Below are 20,372 nucleotides of genomic sequence, written 5' to 3' on the forward strand. Positions count from 1 at the left end.
CGGACGGGTTGGATGAAACCGCTGCGTGAAAGCAGCTTAACAGCATCAAAAAGGCGTAGAAAAATTATACAATTCTCTCTAGATACATTATTGTATATACTAAGGGCCATTTAACAGTATTTTTTTCCCCATAAATTAGTTTAACTTACCGCTTGTGAAGAACTTTTTCCAGCACTGATGAAATTGCCGCAGCTCATGGAAAATTACCACGTTGCACTTTCTTACACAGGGTTTCCGAGGCAAAAGCCCAGGGGCCTTGACTCTCTATAGTGTCAAATGAACTTCACTTTATGAGGTGCCGTGTAGGACATTATTCAGAATTAGCATTCACATACACATGTGAAATCTCTCACACACACTAGTGAAATGCTTGTATACATACAACTGAAAATGTATTCATTCACATACACATGTGAAATCTCTCACATACACATGTGAAATCTCTCACATACACATGTGAAATCTCTCACATACACATGTGAAATGCTCTCACATACACATGTGAAATGCTCTCACACACACTACTGAAAATGCTCTCACACACACTACTGAAAATGCTCTCACATACACTAGTGAAATGCTTGTATACATACAACTGAAAATGTATTCATTCACATACACATGTGAAATCTCTCACATACACATGTGAAAATGCTCTCACATACACATGTGAAATGCTCTCACACACACTACTGAAAATGCTCTCACATACACATGTGAAATGCTCTCACACACACTACTGAAAATGCTCTCACATACACATGTGAAATGTTCTCACACACACTACTGAAAATGCTCTCACACACACTACTGAAAATGCTCTCACATACACTAGTGAAATGCTTGTATACATACAACTGAAAATGTATTCATTCACATACACATGTGAAATCTCTCACATACACATGTGAAAATGCTCTCACATACACATGTGAAATGCTCTCACACACACTACTGAAAATGCTCTCACATACACATGTGAAATGCTCTCACACACACTACTGAAAATGCTCTCACATACACATGTGAAATGTTCTCACACACACTACTGAAAATGCTCTCACACACACTACTGAAAATGCTCTCACATACACATGTGAAATGCTCTCACATACACATGTGAAATGCTCTCACACACACTACTGAAAATGCTCTCACATACACTAGTGAAATGCTTGTATACATACAACTGAAAATGTATTCATTCACATACACATGTGAAATCTCTCACATACACATGTGAAAATGCTCTCACATACACATGTGAAATGCTCTCACACACACTACTGAAAATGCTCTCACATACACATGTGAAATGCTCTCACACACACTACTGAAAATGCTCTCACATACACATGTGAAATGTTCTCACACACACTACTGAAAATGCTCTCGCACACACTACTGAAAATGCTCTTACACACACTACTGAAAATGCTCTTACACACACTACTGAAAATGCTCTCACATACACATGTGAAAATGCTCTCACACACACTATCCAAAATGCTCTCACATACACATGTGAAAATTTCAATAGAAACGGAAGGCATTTCTTTATTGTTAGAAACGAAGTTGCTCGACTGAAGGCATTTCAGTGGAAATGAACCTGTGTCCGAATTCCTGCCCTGATCCCGAACTACTAAAACCCTATATAGTGCAGAACTATATAGTTCTATATAGTTCTCTGAATTTAAAAGCAATTCAGACACCCGTGCTCAGTACTTTTTTCTTTTGGGTGTTGTTCATAACGCGCTTGACACGGAAACAAAGTGGCGCATTACCCCCACCACCTGGTCTGGAGGCGAACTACTCCTATTTAACGCGGAGAATGACACTTATTTGTCAGAGTAAAAACATAATAAATATGAACATTTTACAAAGACTATTTATGAATCTGCTGTGTTCTGATCAGGGAAAACGTGACTGATTTATAAATAATTAAATTACAAACACTTTGGTGTTGATTTAATGCATTTGTTCATAAATAAACCCCCAAGTTATTTTTTCATGCCAATATTTATTTTGTTTTTGTGCCGCTGAACGATTAACAGGCTCTTGCAAGGAGGCATTTTTTTCTGTAGTTTTTGTACTTCACCTGCTAATCGAGTCCCCGAAAATGTCAAGTCCCAGAGACGAGTCCCAGATTGTTTAAAAGCGACAACCTCGCCAACGGTCTTTTTTTTTGTTAAACTTACACCTTACTGAAAATGGCTTTGAAAATGAATCTGTCCGTGTTCCTGGCAATAATTCAACCGTTTTTCGTGAGATCAAACTGAAAACGAGCAGATATGCAGCATCACAGGACGGCAAGGACAAGCAGACATCTCAGAAGATTTCCTCTGGATGCCCTGACCAGACAGAATAACTTGTGAGTTAAACTTAAAGCTTTTTTTTTAGTTAAACCTAAACTTTAACTTAAACTTTGTTACTAATCATGCTCAAGGTTACACAGTCTGCTGGGTAAGAGTTTAACATTCTTTTTCAAGTGAGTTGTGTAGTCCAATTACATGAAACACTTGTGAGTTCAAAGTTTAGAATTTTTTATTCAGAGTCAAACCATATCACTTGTTTTAAACAAAAACAAAACAAAAACTTTCATTTTTAAAAGTTTAAATGAAAATCCAAAATGCCAGCCAAATAAAAACCACGAGATTTTCCAGAATTAATAAATACTTCATAATCTAAAATGTAAGACATCAAAATAAATAGAAACATTAAAAAAATGTGATTTAATTTCCTCAATGAAATAATTAATGTTGCATTTTCCAGGGTCTTCCACGTCTCTACTGCTTTACCAACACAAAGGTGTCTGTCCTGGCCCTTTACGCTGACGGTCAGTCCGACACAAGACTGGATTTTCGGTTGACCCGCAGGACCATCGAGCATCTGGGTCGATGGTCCTGAAGCATCAGCTTCGGGTTCCTCACACTCTGGGGGGTCACAGGAGACTGACGTCCTGGTGTTTCTTTTCTGGCTGGCATGTGGCACATCTTACAGTGTGGTAGCCAGAGTCTTTGACATGACACGGTCCACCGTGAGCGATGTTGTCCACAGGACGGCAGACCGCATCCTCCAGCTGATGAGCAGGGTCACCCAGCTTCCCAGTGGGAATGAACTACCATAAGTCGCCTCTGGATTTTAGCAGCTCGCTTGGTCTTTCTCCTTCCAAAGGGTCACAAGGAGCATTGATGGCTGCCACATAAGAATAAAGGCCCTAAAAGAAAATGCAGCTTGTTATTTTAACAGGAAGCTTTTTTATTCCATTAAAATGCATGCTGTATGTGACTCTAATGCCAAATTTATAGATATTTTTGTTGGGAATCCAGGATCAATCCATGATTCACGGGTTCTACATAAAAGCCCAATTTATGTAAATCAAACAAACCCACCTGAAGGATCCTTTTGGGTGATGGTGGGTATCCCTGCATTGCACATCCCATCATGCTGCTGACACCCTACAGGGAACCCATGAGGAATGCCATTGAGGCAGTTACAACCAGAACCACTCCAGAACACGCTCTGTTGTGAAGAGAGCATTTGGCATGATAAAGATGAGGAGGAGAGCAATATTTCTGGGGGCACTGGAAGTAAAACCAACCTTTGCAATGAAAATCATTGCCTGCAGTTCAATTCTGCACATTCTGTGCATCAGCAAAGGCGACTGCTTAGCCACAGATGTTGAGCCACAGCAGGACAACACCAGGAACATGCAGGACGAGCAGAGTCACGTCTGTCTGCAAGGACAAATCTTTGCTTTCCTTTCAGCTCCAACTGTGACACACATGACTCTAGAAGACCAGGATTATTGTTAACATGTATAAAAATAAATATTAACATATAAAACGAAATTCTAAATATGTACATCTGATATTTATATGAAAATCCTTTTGAGATTGTTAAAAATAGCTCAGATTTAAATAATACATGTAAATTATTCATTTTTGTTCATACATTTATTAAACAAATTGGAAAAACAATGGCTGCATTACATTTTAGAACAATAATTTCAACTCAAGTAAACTTAACAGACTCTCCTGTCGCTGTTCCTCCCTTCTAGCCCTTTCCTCCTCTCTCTTCTGGGTCTTTAACATAAACCTTTAACCCAGTACGACAACGATTAACCGTTTATTAAAATGAAGTCAAATCTGATCATGTGTCTCTACCCATCTGGCACGAGCTAGCTTGAAAACAAACAGGCTATCTTTCTCCATCCGCAAATGGATCGGATTTTCCTCATCCTCGTCTGTCCCTACATATATGAACACATTTAAAACATGTGTTAATAACTTGTGACTATGGTTAGAAGTCACTGCTTTTTGATGTAATATCTAGCGTTTGTTTTTAGCCTTCGGCGCTAATTCGCGTTAGCGTTAGCTTTAGCATTACTGAAATTGATGAGCTTCAAAACAATCTAGGTTGTTGATTGAGGAATATAACATATTAAACACATCATCTTAAGTATTTACAAATATATTTTACAACAGATACTGGATATTTTTTAATATACTTACACGTTTCGGTGGTTTTCCTTGCGCAACCGGCTGCCATTTTCGAATGATTCAGACGAATGATTATCTCGCGATAATCAGCCAACTTCCGTTTCTACTGAAATGCCTTCCGTTTCTGTCGAAAATTTCAGTAGTGTATGTGAGAGCATTTTCACATGTGTATGTGAGAGGATTTTCACATGTGTATGTGAGAGCGTTTTCGATAGTGTATGTGAGAGCATTTTCACATGTGTGTGTGAGAGCGTTTTCGATAGTGTATGTGAGAGCATTTTCACATGTGTATGTGAGAGCATTTTCAGTAGTGTATGTGAGAGGATTTTCACATGTGTATGTGAGAGGATTTTCACATGTGTATGTGAGAGCATTTTCACATGTGTATGTGAGAGCATTTTCAGTAGTGTGTGTAAGAGCATTTTCACATGTGTATGTGAGAGGATTTTCACATGTGTATGTGAGAGCGTTTTCGATAGTGTATGTGAGAGCATTTTCACATGTGTATGTGAGAGCATTTTCAGTAGTGTATGTGAGAGGATTTTCACATGTGTATGTGAGAGCATTTTCACATGTGTATGTAAGAGCATTTTCACATGTGTATGTGAGAGCATTTTCACATGTGTATGTGAGAGATTTCACATGTGTATGTGAATGAATACATTTTCAGTTGTATGTATACAAGCATTTCACTAGTGTGTGTGAGAGATTTCATATGTGTTTGTGAATGCTAATTCTGAATTATGTCCTACACGGCACCTCATATCACTTGGCCAAAATAACTCCAACACTGAACATCATTTGAATCGCAATGTGTTAAAATAACACTTCAAGAGTGTCACCACCTACTTTCTTGCACAGGGTTTCCGAGGCAGAAGCCCAGGGGCATTGACTCTCTGTAGTGTTAAATTAGCTTGATTTGGGTAACACTGATAAATAACCCCAACACTGAACACCATTATTTGAATCGCAATGTGTTAAAATAACACTTCAAGAGTGGAAATCAACTCTGGTTTGTTTAACCCCGAAATTTCAACTCTCCAGTTTTTGCTGTGTGTGTTTGTCCCAGGGGAGAACTAACTTATTTTTCCTTTTCAAGCAGAGTTGCCACTGCTGTTTTGCTTGTAGTGTTTTTAGTCATTGTTTTTAATGTTTTAACCAACCTTGACACCCTTGCTTTTATCTATTTTTAAACTGTTTTCTGCTCATTTTTAGTTTTAGTATCTTGGTGTCTGGACCTGGCTGAAGGTGGCTGTCTCCTCCTTTTATCCTTATGGTAGCTGGTGGGTGCCATATATAGTATTGTGTAAGGGGGACCCCCCTGTTTTCAGCCCATAAATTAGTGGTGACCTGCTCAGGTGCACCTCTTCTGTTTTGTATTTTCTTTTAATCCCTGTTTGGGTTGTGGTGTGTTTTTGTGTGCATTTGGGCCCTGAGCAGGTACTCCTGGTGAGAGTTGGATCAGAGATCTTCCTTGGTGGTGTTTGTGGCTACCCGCCAGTGCAGTGGGGCTGAGGCGATCCTGGAGGCAGCCGCCCTCATGCAGTGTTGGAGTGCGGTCCAACTGTCCGAGTCTATTTTAACTTTCTCTTTTTATGGAATTTGTGTCAAGTTTTTAATAAATTGTATGTTTTTAACCTATCAAATCCAGTCTCCATTTGGGGTGCAAATGTAAGAGGGCGTTCGGTGACACGTGCACTGTCAAGGAAAGTAGACGAACTAAGGATCAACAGTCGGCATCTACATGAATACAGGGAGTCATGTATGATCGTGTTGACGGAAACCTGGCTCCGCGAGGAGACACCTGGCAGCTGCATTGAACTGGATGGATTCACCTGCGTGAGAGCGGACCGAGATCTCTCTTCTGGCAAATCCAAAGGTGGGGGTATTTGCATATATGTCCGTGATGAATGGTGCAGCCAAATTACAGTTAGAGACAAAATGTGCAGTCCTGACTTGGAAATGCTGTGCATCTCGTTACGCCCTTTTTATTTACCAAGGGAGTTTGGCAATATTATAGTGTGTGCGGTCTACACCCCCCAGAGTGCGAACACATCAGTGGCCACCAGTCAGTTGGCAGACTGTGTGTATAGACGTCTTCAGCACACTCCAGGGGCCCCGGTGTTCCTACTAGGGGACTTTAACCAAGCATGTCTTGAGCATGCTTTACCGGGGTTTCATCAGTATGTTAAATGTGCCACACGTAATGAGAAGGTCCTTGACAAATGCTATGGGAACATTAAAAATGCCTTCAAAGCTAAATCCCTCCCTCCCCTGGCGAACTCTGACCACACAACCATTCATCTTCTACCCACCTACAAAACTGTTCTAAAATCTTCAAAACCTGTCAAGAAATCTGTGACCAACTGGACAGAAGATAGTGTACTGACTCTGAGAGGTTGTTTTTCCTGCACTGACTGGAGTGTTTTTCATGAACTGGAATTGAATGAATCAAATGAAACCATCACTGATTATATTCATTTCTGCATTGATGGTATTGTTCCAAAAGAAGTTGTCAAACATTTCCCCAACAACAAACCTTATGTAACAAAGGAAGTAAAAAGTTGCATAAATCTAAAAAAGCTTGCTTTTAATAATAATGATGATAATATTGGATTAAAGACAGCTCAAAAGGATTTGGACATTGCTATAAAAAAGTTAGAAACAAACATCGCCTTGACATTGAGAACAGCTTAAATGCCAAAAACACTAAATACCTATGGGACACAATGAAAAAGGTGACAAACATGAATTCTGTCAAAACCATGAATTTAAATCCAGACATGGTTAAATGGTTTTTTTCACTCCTGACTGACAGAACACAACAAGTAAAGCTCAATGGCACATTTTCAAAAGTGTTAAGTTGTAATACTGGGATACCACTGGGGGCAGTGAGTTCACCTTTGCTCTTTCCTCTTTACACTAACAGCTGCCAAAGTAGCCACACCCAAAACAAAATTATAAAGTTCTCTGACGACACGATTATTATCAGTCTCCTTTCCGTTGCAGATAACCCTTTAATTTACTTTGATGAGGTGAAACACTTCAATAAATGGTGCGAGGATCATAGTTTGCTCTTGAACACAACAAAAACCAAAGAAATCATATTTGACCCAAAAGGGGTCACGTCACATAGACCTTTAGCAACTGGAAGCAGTCAGATCGAAGCAGTAAACTCTATAAAATATTTGGGTGTCTGGATTGATAACCAACTGAAATGGACTGTTCATGTAGATTATCTTTGTGGAAAACTCGCCCAAAGACTCTACTTTCTGAGAAGGCTGAGGCTGTTTGGTGTCAGTTCCAAGATACTGATCACATTTTACAATGCAGTTCTGGAAAGTCTGGCAAGGTACACAAAGGCAGCATGGTTTGGGGCACTCAGTGTTAAAGATAAAAATAAACTTTACAAGCAACTAAACGTTGCCCTCAAGGTCTGTGGCTGTAGGGATCATCAAACATTGCAAGTCACATATGAGGAAACAACTCTTAAGCTTGCTAGGAAAACAACAAATGACCCTGGTCACTTTCTGTTCCCAGAATTTGAGCTTTTACCTTCAGGCAGACGTTTTAGAGCTGTCAAATAAAAAACAGTTCGATTCAGATCTTCATTTATTCCAGCAGCAGTTACCCTGCTGAACAAGAACTGATTAGCTGTATCTGCAGAGGGAAATCTTTGTAGAGCAGTCACCTTAGAAATAACCAAATTGTTTTGTGTGAGAACAGTTACTGGATTTTATACAAAATAATTTTTAGCAATGTGGTTTTTAGGGATCTTATTAAACATTTTACAAATGTTTTACTTTTTTTTCTATTTGTGTTCTCGACTATGTGGGTCAGGCCTTGGGGGGGGGATCTGTATACTCTGTTTTTAACTACTATGTAATCGTTTTATGCTCTTTATCATGTATGTGATGTGCGAATGCTGAAATATGTTGTAACAGTTTGCAGCTCTGTGGCCTAAAACAAATTTCCTCTCTGAGGACAATAAAGTTTACTTTACTTTACTTTACTTTAATGATCACCTGAACCAATCTGGCAACCCAGATAATGACGTTAAGCCACTCTTCAACGATTGGTCAACATCACTGCATCTGAGCCTGGCACAGTGTGCATTTACGAGCGCATTTTGTTTCAATAAAGTTGGGGAAAAGAAAAAAACGAGCGAAATTTGTCCCTATGATCAAAGTGACAACAAGAGAACATCATGCCACAGAGACTTTATCCATCAGGAGCTGAAAAAAGATGAAGAACTTCAACATCAATCACAAGGTAAGTTTGGAGGATGTTGGGGCCATAATTTTTACATTATCCAGTATTTCTGTGCAGCTGCGCAATTTACGTAAATACTAATCAAACCCAGGTGAAGTTTGCACAAACGACCCCTGTCGTAAATTTCCAATGGAAATCTCGAAAAATAATTCTGATACCCAAGTTTCCAAGATGAGGTCGGACATGACCTTCCAAAACGGCGAAGAGTAGAGAAGAGTAAACAATGACAACGGCGATGGCTGATAAATGTTTTAACTCACGTTATAATATTGTTTCATTGTTTTGCTAACACATAAGAGCGTTCTGCATTTTCTGGTTATGTCAGTATAAAAACTGCTGTTTATCTGTTATAGCAGGTCAGGTAGTCTGACTTTTTCAACAATGTGCCTTAAAATCTTGCATTGGCATGAAATATGGAGAATCAAAACTGCCAGATACAAATAGAAAATAAAGGTTCTAATTTATAAATGACAAACAAAAGAAATGTACTCATTTTCAAATTATGAACATACAAAATAATAGACAAAGAAGTGTATAAGTGCTTATATTTCCACTTATACTCAAATTATTGTTCACATTTATTATTTATAAATGGGTACATTTTTTCTTATTTGTATTTTGCAGTTTTGGTTTTACATAATGATGTTTTGCACAGTTCCGTCTCAGCCGACAGTTTCTTCTGCTCTCAAAAAGTATTAAAAAGTATTGGAGGTGGTGCAGCGTCCACATCCCAAGATGTTCCTGACTTCACTGAAGATGGAATCTCAGGTCATTTTAATAGCTTGTAAAGTAATTTAAAAAACAATGTCTGCATAAGCCCTTTTTTTCATAATACGCAGCTGAAGAGTATGGAGTCCCAAGTTGTTCATAATTAAATAAATAAATATGACCTTGTGCAAATATGCAATCAGACAATAAATCTCTCATTAATATATAAAAAGATCATGAAATTGTGAAAAACCTGCACACAGATTTTAAATGAGCCACTAAACTATTAGTAGTATTCTGCTATAGTTATTTTATTAGCTTTATCATTGCTTATTGTATAATAATAATTATTGTTTTTTTAGCTGCAGAAGAAACTCCTGTCACCACATCTTCGATTAAAAGAGAAAACGTTGATGCTGCTGCTGGTAAGTTCAAATCTACCCAATATGGAACCTAAATCAAACTTATTGTTTCATTATTACTTAAAAGAAAGTCATACATGTGCGCGCACACAAACAAAAGTGAAGGCACTTCTTTCCAACATTCTGCTTCTAGCATCACAGCAACTTTTCACTGTTTGCTTTTGTTGATGTTCTGTCTCTTATGTTCCAGAGGCTCCAAGAGAGGCGTGTATGGAAGAGGAGCTGACTGGATCCAAAATTCCACCAACCTCAAATCCAATTGATCCAGCTGAATGACCAACCACACTCTCTGATCCAGTAAGAATGGATTTGGTGCAAGGTCCTTTTCAGACTGATAAAGACTCTGACTTTCCAAAATCCCCATCATTGAGCTTGTCTATGAAGACTCTCATTCATCCAGGTTGGTTCCATTGTAGTAGTTTTAGGGGATGTCATCTGGACTTGGTTTTAAAGTTGGAAGACGTTTTGCCTCTTATCCAAGAGGCTTTGTCAATTCTGAAATAGCTGGTCTAAGAGCTGGTATATATGCGCTCATGGGGGAGGAGTCAGACCTAAAACTGGAGGTGTTGTCCACTTAGCCTACGTAGTTTTGGGTCGTTAATAGTCCTTTGTCCTCAGCTGGGGGTTGGGGAGTCAGTGACTCCCTCTCCAAATGGTCGTCTCTTTCAGCGGTTAACGACTCAGGTGGAACTGGTTTGGTTTGTTTAGGTTTCAAAACACTGCCGTAGATGGATGGAAGAATAAACCTGAGACCACCATTCTTATTAAGCTCATTGAGCTGTTATTCTTTTTTTTGGATTGTTTTATCGTTATTTGATTTTTTATAAAGTTGCTGTTTTTAATAAGTTGGAGTTTTGTGAATGTCATTTGTTAAGTGCCTAATGTTGAAAAAAAAAAAATATATATATATATATATATATATATATTTGTCATTCATATTTTTTTTCTTTTCACTTTTAAAATTGGTTTGGCATCACTTATTGTGCATCCAACATGCAAGCAATAAACGTATTCAATTCTTCAGCAGCAACAATAATACATTCACAAAATGTCTCATTTATATTACAACAACAGTTGCGTTTTGTTGGTGCTGCTGATCAGTTAGAGGGCCCACAAATTAAATTTCGCTTAGGGCCCCCGGAAGACCAGGGCCGGCCCTGATTGTTATTATTTTGACCAAACCAGTCAGAAGTTTTGCTGCATCTTTGCAACTGATGTTTCCACCAACAAAGCAAAACGGATGTTCCACTTTGCTTTCTTTAGTTCTGCAAATTTGAATAAAAATCTACTGCCTAATCAGCAAAAAAAATGATTCAATTTATCTGCAGGGCTCCTCAAAGGTCAATAATTGCATCTAAACTATGAAAACTGTGTCTAAATTTAAGACTGAAAAATTTTTTGTCATAAAAAAGAGGAAAAAAAAGTTAAGCTCTTTCTGGATTTAAATTGAGATTTTTTTCTTCTGTAGAAACCCAAATATGTTCTAAAAGAGCAGATGAAAAAAATCAGGTTGGCTAAGCTTCATTTTAGTAATAAGATTGCCTAATATTCACTAAAGTTAGATAAATCTATGCAATAGTTATGAATCAGTCTGTGATTTTGCTGCAATAGTCAATGAAACTTAGTGTCTAACTGTCTGCAGCTGACCATGGCTAAATTCAAAAATACCAACTGCAGTTCAATATTTGGAACGATATGAAAATGGGATTATATTGCCCCCTGGTGGCAGCAAAAGGTACCCCCATATTTATTCATAGAATTAAAAAAAGAAACATTTGCTATTGGATAAATTTATTGAACAAAATAGAATATTTAAACGTCCGTACTTTTACAAATATCTGTATAAAAAAGAGCATGATTTATGAAAAATAAATATTTCTGTGCAAATCCTGAGTACTTTTAACCTTGCTAGAAAAATAGATATCATACCTGAGGTCCAATGTCATCACAATGTTAGGGATGAAGCTTTTCTATAGCAAAGCCTTTAGTCATATTGATTCACTTCTCACAAGAAATATTTGTTTTGATTACAATTTTTTTTTACAGTTTTTCTAATTTTTCTTAAAACAGAAATTACATTCTCAAGACAACATGGACAAACCTCCAAACCACTCTGCAACTGTTCACAACAGAATGGCATTTCTCATTAGTTTCATCAAATTGCAAATGTCTTAGTACATGATTCAATGTCTCAGTACATCTTTCAAATGATTAAGTACAGGTAGCCTTCATTTAGCACAGATTCCAAGTGAATAGATCTTGTTGATCTAAACTGATTGTTGATTCTCAGTCTAATGGTTGCTCACTCCAAAATGAGTCAGCATCATTTCATTGTGTAAGTCATCACATGCACAACAGTCTGTTCAACAGTCAAAATCAGTGAAGAACATAATACCATGAATATGATATATGAATCACTTGGAACATTTGATACATTTATTACAGCAATTGACAGTCAGGTGAAACTAGAACTTGACTGGCGAAGGAGGATGTCCCAGGCCAGCGAGGGGGGAATTTAACTACTATGTGTGCTGCCATATGGTGTGGACACCCGTGCTCACTAGTTTTCTCTTTCGGGTGTTGTTCATAAGGCGCTTGACACGAAAACAAAGTGGCGCATTACCGCCACCACCTGGCCTGGAGGCAAACTAGCCACAGGAGTTGCAAGCCAGTTGCCTCTGTGCCGGTCCCAAGCCCGGATAAATAGAGAGGGTTGCGTCAGGAAGGGCATCCGGCGTAAAAATTGCCAAAATAACCAATGCGAATCATCCACAACACTTTAGACATACCGGATCGGTCGAGGCCCGGGTTAACAACGACCGCCACCGATGCTGTTAACCTACAGGGTGTCGGTGGAAATTTGACTACTGTTGGTCGAAGAAAGAGGGGAGGCAGAAGGGTCCGTGGCCAGAGAGAGAAGGGAAAAGGCAGGAACATAGGTTTGAGAATAGGGAATCTTTTTTTTATTTTTTATTTATTTTATTTTTTTTAACTTGTCCTGTCCAACAGCTAGGCAAACAGATGAGAGCTGAGGGCCTCTTGTGTTGGACATATTTTATTTTAACAAGAGGGGTTATTCATCTTTAGACAAACCAAAGGTATGTCTGAATAAACCCCTTTTGTAATTGAGGCCAAACTTTATTAATTTCAATCATGTTTGAAAATCTTTGGTGTTGGACCGGACGGAAAAGGAAAGAAGAGAGAGAGGGACGTTAGAGAGAGGGGGGGGTAGGAGGGTGATAATAGGAGGGGAAGGGGGGTAAGACCATGAAGCAGCATAGAGCAGACAGGTTTACTGGTTGTTTATCATTACGGTACGGTTCAAATGTAGTACAAAAAGGGCGGGGCCTGTTCACAAGACTCAAATATTATCAACACACCTGCTAGCTGCAAAAATGTCCACATGTCAACATGCACACAAAACAGATAGTGTTCACGAACGCATACCTATGCCTTTAAACCAACTAGTGTGAAATCTTTCATTCATTCAATCATGCAAACTATTAGTGCAAAGGTGAGCTAACACCTGTGCTCAAGTGAGTGTTTATGTTCTTCTAAAATGGATGGTGGAATGTGAAAAGAAGGAGGAGGAGCGCCCAGCCACCCCCACACCCAGACCCCCGCCGCAGCAGCAGCGGCAGCCGGAATTCCCCCAACGCCATACGGGAACAGGCAGGGAACAACCGCCCCCCGGGCGACCAAGACCGCCACCCAGGCCAGGGCCAGCAGGACCGCCGCGAGGCCCCCAGAGCCAGAGAGCAGGGAGGCGCGGAGGGAAAGAGAGCGCCGCCCCAGCCCAGCCAGGAAAGCAGCCCCCCCGCCGCGCAGGAAGAGCCCAACGCAGGGCCCCACCGGAGAGGGACGCCCACAGCCCCAGACGAGCACCCCACCACCCCCCACCAGGGAAGGGGTAGGGGACAGATGGACCCAGGTCCCACCTTCCTTGTAAAATGTGTGTGCGTGTATGGGTGTTTGAGAGGGTGTTTATAGGGAATCTTAACGTTGGCACAAAGACAGGGAAAGGCAGAGAGCTGGCAGACATGATGGAGAGAAGGAAGGTAGATGTACTGTGTGTGCAGGAGACAAGGTGGAAGGGCAGCAAGGCACGTAGTATTGGAGGAGGATACAAACTGTTCTATCATGGTGTTGATAGGAAGAGAAACGGGGTAGGTGTGATTCTGAAGGGGGAGTTTGTAAACAGTGTTCTAGAGGTGAAAAGAGTCTCAGACAGGATGATGAGCTTAAAGTTAGAAATCGAAGGGGTGATGGTGAATGTAGTCAGTGGGTATGCGCCACAGGTTGGCTGTGAGTTAGAAGTGAAGGAGAGATTCTGGAGTGAGTTGGATGAGGTCATAGAGAGTATCCCCAGAGGAGAGAGAGTTGTTATTGGAGCAGACTTTAATGGACATGTTGGTGAGGGCAATAGAGGTGATGAGGAGGTGATGGGCAGGTTTGGTGTGAAGGAAAGGAATCTGGAGGGACAGATGGTGGTGGACTTTGCGAAGAGGATGGAAATGGCTGTAGTCAACACTTACTCCCAGAAGAGAGAGGAACATAGAGTGACATACAGAAGTGGAGGTAGTACTCAGGTGGACTACATCCTATGCAGACGAGGTCATTTGAGAGAGGTTATTGACTGCAAAGTGGTGGTAGGAGAGAGTGTAGCCAGACAGCACCGCATGGTGGTGTGTAAGATGACTCTGGAGGTCAGGAAGAAGAAGAGAGGGAAAACAGAAAAGAAGACCAAGTGGTGGAAGCTACAGAATGAAGAAACTTGTGAGGAATTTAGGCAGAAGTTGAGACAGGTCCTGGGTGGTCAGGATGAGCTTCCAGATGACTGGGAAACTACAGCAGAGATGAGCTATATGACAGGTTAGACACAAAGGAAGGAGAAAAGGACTTGTACAGGCTAGCCAGACAGAGAGACAGAGATGGGAAGGACGTGCAACAGATAAGGGTGATTGACGACAGAGATGGAAAGGTGCTAACAACTCAGGAGAGTGTACAGAAAAGATGGAAGGAGTATTTTGAGGAGCTGATGAACGTGGAAAATGACAGGGAAAGAAGGGAGGAAGATGTGGTTGTTGTGGAGCAGGAAGTAGCAGAGATTGGAAAGGATGAGGTTAGGAAGGCTCTGAAAAGGATGAAGAGCGGAAAGGCCGTTGGTCCTGATGACCTACCTGTGGAGGTATGGAAGTGCTTAGGAGAGACAGCAGTGGAATTTCTAACGAGGTTGTTCAATAGGATTTTAGAGAGTGAGAAGATGCCTGAGGAATGGAGGAGAAGCGTTCTGGTTCCGATCTTTAAGAACAAGGGTGACACGCAGAACTGCAGCAACTATAGAGGAATAAAGTTGATGAGCCACACAATGAAGCTGTGGGAAAGAGTAGTGGAAGCCAGGCTTAGGAAGAAGGTGGAGATTTGTGAGCAGCAGTATGGTTTCATGCCCTGTAAGAGCACCGCTGATGCCATTTTTGCTTTGAGAATGTTGATGGAAAAGTACAGAGAAGGTCAGAAGGAGCTGCATTGTGTGTTCCTAGATTTAGAGAAGGCGTATGACAGGGTGCCGAGGGAGGAGCTGTGGTACTGTATGAGGTCGTCTGGAGTGGCAGAGAAGTATGTCAGAGTAGTTCAGGACATGTATGAGAGAAGTATGACGGTGGTGAGATATGCTGTAGGTCAGACAGAGGAGTTCAAGGTGGAGGTGGGACTACACCAAGGATCAGCTTTGAGTCCTTTTTTGTTTGCTATGCTGATGGACAGGCTGACAGACGAGGTAAGACAGGAATCTCCCTGGACAATGATTTTTGCGGGATGACATTGTAATCTGCAGTGAGAGTAGAGAGCAGGTGGAGGAACAGCTAGAGAGGTGGAGGTTTGCTCTGGAAAGAAGAGGCATGAAGGTCAGTCGTAGTAAGACAGAATACATGTGTCTGAACGAGAGGGATCAAGGTGGAAGCGTTAGGTTACAGGGGGCTGAGGTGAAGAAGGTGCAGGAGTTTAAGTACTTGGGGTCAACAGTTCAGTGTGATGGGGAGTGTGGAAAAGAGGTGAAGAGGCGAGTGCAGGCGGGTTGGAGCGGGTGGAGGAAAGTGTCAGGAGTGTTGTGTGACAGAAGAGTGCCAGCAAGACTCAAAGGAAAGGTGTACAAGACAGTGGTGAGACCAGCTCTGCTCTATGGGTTAGAGACGGTAGCAGTGAGACAGAGACAAGAGGCTGAGATGGAGGTAGCGGAGATGAAGATGTAGAGGTTCTCCTTAGGAGTGACCAGGTTAGACAGGATAAGGAACGAGTACATCAGAGGGACGGGTCATGTTGCCTGTGTTAGCGACAAAGTCAGAGAAGCCAGACTGAGATGGTTTGGACATTTTCAGAGGAGGGATAGTGGATTTATTGGTATAAGGATGTTGGAGATGGAGCTGCCTGGCAGGAGGGCAAGAGGACGGCCAAAGAGGAGATATATGGAAGTCTTAACAGAGGACATGAAGTTGGCTAATGTTAGAGTAGAAGATGTCCATGATAGAGTGAGGTGGAAAAGGATGATTTGCTGTGGCGACCCCTGATGGGAAAAGCCGAAAGAGAAAGAAAGAAGACCTGGCCTGGAGGCAAACTACTTCTATTTAACGCGGCGAATGACACCTATTTGTCAGAGTAAAAACATAATAAATATGAACATTTTACGAAGACTATTTATGAATCTGCTGTGTTCTGATCATGGAAAATGTGGCAGATTTATAAATAATAAAATTACAAACATGATGTAGATTTGATGTATTCGTTCATAAATACACCCCCATATTATTACTCCATGGCAGTATTTATTTTTGTGCCGCTGAAAGATTAACAGGCTCTTGCGAGGAGGAATTTTTTTCTGTCGTTTTTTCTTCCACCTTACTGAAAATGGTTTGAATATGAATCTATCCCTGTTCCTAGCAATAATTCAACCGTTTTTCGTGAGATCAAACCAAAAACGAGCAGATATGCAGCATCACAGGGCAGCAAGGAGAAGCAGACGTCTCAGAAGATTTCCTCTGGATGCCCTGGCCAGACATGAACAACCTGTGAGTTAAACTTTAATTTTTTTTTTTTTTTTTGTTGAACTTAAGCATTTGTTACTAATTGTGCTCAAGGTTACACAGTCTGCTGGGTAAGACTTAACATTATTTTTCAATACTGGATTATGAGTTGTATAGTCTAACTACATGAAACACTTGTGAGTTCAAAGTTTAGTATTTTTTATTCAGAGTCAAACCATATCACTTGTTTAAAACCAAAATACTTTAATTTTTAAATATTTATATAAAAATCCAAAAACCCAGCCAAAAGAAAAACACAAGATTTTCCAGCATTCATAAATACTTCATAAACTAAAATGTAAGACATCAAAATAAAATGAAACATTCAAACAATCAGATTTAATTTTCTCAATGAAATAATTATTGTTCCATTTTACAGGGTCTTCCACATCTCTACTATTTTGCCAACATAAAGGTTTCTGTCCTGGCCCTTTACGCTGACGCTCAGTCCGACACAAGACCAGACTTTCGGTTGACCCACAGGACCATCAAGCATCTGGTGGAGCAGCTTCGGGTTCCTCACACTCTGGGGGGACAAGAGACTGAGGTCTTGGTATTTCTTTTCTGGCTGGCGTGCGGAACATCTTAAGGTGTGATAGCCAGGGCCTTTGACATGCCACGGTCCACTGTGAGCGACGTTGTCCACAGGACGGCAGACCGCATCCTCCAGCTGATGAGCAGGGTCACCCAGCTTCCCAGTGGGAATGAACTACCATTAGTCGCCTCTGGTTTTATAGCAGCTTGCTTGGTCTTCCACCTTCCAAAAGGTTGTGGGGAACATCGATGGCTGCCACTGAAGAATAAAGATCCTAAAAGAAAATGTAGCTTGTTATTTTAACAGGAAGCTTTTTTATTCAATTCAACTGCAGGCTGTATGTGATTCTAATGCCAAATTTATAGATGTTTTTGTTGGGAATCAAGGATCAATCCATAATTCACAGCTTCTACGTAAAAGCCCAATTTATGTAAATCAAACATACCCACCTGAAGGATCCTTTTGGGTGATGGTGGGTATCCCTGCATTGCTCATCCCATCACGCTGCTGACACCCTACAGGGAACCCATGAGGAATGCGGTTCAGGCCCATTACAACCAGCACCACGCCAAGGCATGCTCTGTGGTGGAGAGAGGATTTGGCATTATGAAGATGAGGAGGAGAGCAATATTTCTGGGGGCACTGGAAGTAAAACCAACCTTTGCAATGAAAATCATTGCCTGCAGTTCAGTTCTGCACAATCTGTGCATCAGCGAAGGGGACTGCTGGGAGCCACAGATGTTGAGCCACACCAGGAACCAGTGGGACGGGTAAAGTGGCGTCCGTCTGCGAGGACAGATCTCTGCTTTCCTTTCAGCTCCAACTGTGACACACATGACTCTAGAAGACCAGGATTATTGTTAAGATGTATAAAAATAAATGTTAACATATAAAACGAAATTGTAAATATGTACATCTGATATTTATATGAAAATCCTTTTGAGATTGTTAAAAATGGCTCCGATTTAAATAATACATGTAAATAATTCATTTTTGTTCCTGCATTTATTAAACAAATTGCAAAAACAACGACGACGTTACATTTTGTGAACAATATTTTAAACTCAGGTAACCTTAACAGACTCTCCTGTCACTCTTTGTCCCTTCTTGCTCTCTCCTCCTCTCCTCTTTCAATAACAACCTTTACCCCAACATGACAACGATTATAGTTTAATGATAAATAAATACAAATCTGATCAAGTGTCTCTACTCCCATCCGGCACGAGCTTGACTGAAGACAAACAGGCTATCTTTCTCCATCCACAGATGGATCAGATTTTCCTCATCCTCGTCAGTCCCTACATATATAAACACATTTAAAAAAAATGTGTTAATAACTTATGACTACGGTTAGAACTCACTGCTTTTTTATGTAATATCAACAGCGTTTGTTTTTAGCCTTCGATTCTAATTCGCGTTAGCGTTGGCTTTAGCATTACCGAAATTGATGAGCTTCAAAACATTGTAGGTTCTCGATTGAGGAATATAACATATTAAACACATCATCTTACGTATTTACAAATATATTTTACAACAGATACTTGATACTTTTAAATATACTTACATTTTTAAGTCCTCTTTCTCGCGCAACCGTCCGCCATCTTTGAATAATTCAAACGCAATACATTCTGGTAAAAACGCAGTGCATTCTGGACAATATTCGCCGATCGAGTGAGCATCGATCCACACTGGTTTTTCGTAGAGAATTCTGGGAAATTTCTAGTGCACACGATTTTTGAACTGTAAATTTAGACAGCACTACAAAATGGCGACCGCACTATATAGTGCACTATATAGGGGTTGAGTAAGAGTGTTGTGAACTGAAGTGACTCCCATGCTGTTTGGGCTGTTTGTGAGTGCTTTAATAAATGCACTTATCACTACTAAGGAAATTATGTCTCTGCTGCTCTTAATTTATCTCTGAGCCTGTCCAGGGTTGTGCGGTGTGTGAGGCACGGACAGCTCTGCAAAGAAGCCTCTCGATAAGCGATCTGGCTGCTGCTGCCCAGGCTGGGTGACTGTCCAGCTTGGTCATTACAATATTAAACTTCAACATTTCTGTCAACGGAGACTTGCGTCATAGCTTACGACACATGTTTCTACCAGCAGGGCTTGTTTTTTTTTTACTTTTAGCGGACCGCTAAACAAGTGGCTGATGGAAATGATCCACCGTCAGTTCCGTGCATTGCTTGATGAAGTTGAAAGCGAATATTCTGATCTCCTGCTACACAACACAGTCCGGTGGTTGTCCAGGGGGGACGTTTTGCGTCACTTTGTCGTCTGTTTAGAACACGTGAAAACATTCCTGAAAGCAAAGACCTGAACTACACACAACTGGAATATGCTGAGTGTCTGGAAAAGCTGCACTTGGTGGATATGACTGACAGGCCACCTAACTCAAACTCAAACTTTATTTATTTATATAGCGCCTTTCATTTTGGTTAAAAACACAAAGCGCTTAACATAAAAACAGTAAAACAGTCATAAAAAATGAAAGTTGTTCAAAACAGAAAACAAAGGACAATCCCACAAAGAAGGTACCCCTCCCTCACCACCCCCCGCCCCCATCCCCACCCACCCAGTTACCCCAGTAGAACAGTGAACAGAAACAAATAACTGCAGTTGAAGAAGGTCTGGCTTGGTACTGCTGTGAGGAAACGATATCATCGGGATCTATTCATTCCACAGGGGCCATTACCGCAGCGCCCGCCCAACACAGGGCAGCCCAAGGCCCCATCCATGGCTATTAGACCACAGAGTGGGACCCCAGCCCGCCCAACCAGAACGGGCACCACAGCAACGGCACGCCCTACAGGTCAAGCTGGTGGTGCCCAAGAACGATGGATCCCCCAGAGGA

General features: G+C 40.9%; 3 long non-coding RNA genes across 4 annotated transcripts; 1 reads left to right on the forward strand and 2 right to left on the reverse strand.

Annotated features, from left to right (window-relative positions):
* Positions 1 to 2,199: 2,199 nt before the first annotated feature.
* On the reverse strand, positions 2,200 to 4,667 carry LOC144991028 (uncharacterized). The gene is made up of 4 exons (XR_013654940.1): positions 4,515 to 4,667; positions 3,602 to 3,791; positions 3,393 to 3,522; positions 2,200 to 3,217 (listed from the first exon to the last, which is right to left on the reverse strand). It is a non-coding gene; the product is annotated as an uncharacterized LOC144991028 (long non-coding RNA).
* Positions 4,668 to 9,083: 4,416 nt separating this feature from the next.
* LOC144993202 (uncharacterized) lies at positions 9,084 to 12,230 on the forward strand. Its single transcript, XR_013657052.1, has 4 exons — positions 9,084 to 9,542; positions 9,845 to 9,907; positions 10,095 to 10,201; positions 11,975 to 12,230. It is a non-coding gene; the product is annotated as an uncharacterized LOC144993202 (long non-coding RNA).
* A 5,473-nt stretch (positions 12,231 to 17,703) lies between these two features.
* Positions 17,704 to 19,240, reverse strand: LOC144991043 (uncharacterized). 2 transcript variants are annotated; one of them, XR_013654964.1, is made up of 4 exons: positions 19,080 to 19,240; positions 18,175 to 18,355; positions 17,965 to 18,095; positions 17,704 to 17,789 (listed from the first exon to the last, which is right to left on the reverse strand). It is a non-coding gene; the product is annotated as an uncharacterized LOC144991043 (long non-coding RNA). The 2 variants fall into 2 exon arrangements; XR_013654963.1 differs by lacking the exon at positions 19,080 to 19,240 and having other exon boundaries at positions 18,175 to 18,659.
* Between the last annotated feature and the right edge of the window lie 1,132 nt (positions 19,241 to 20,372).

The sequence above is a fragment of the Oryzias latipes genome, chromosome 1 (assembly GCF_053564925.1).
Source record: "Oryzias latipes strain Hd-rR chromosome 1, Olatipes_Hd-rR_3.1".
NCBI classification, from domain to species: domain Eukaryota; kingdom Metazoa; phylum Chordata; class Actinopteri; order Beloniformes; family Adrianichthyidae; genus Oryzias; species Oryzias latipes.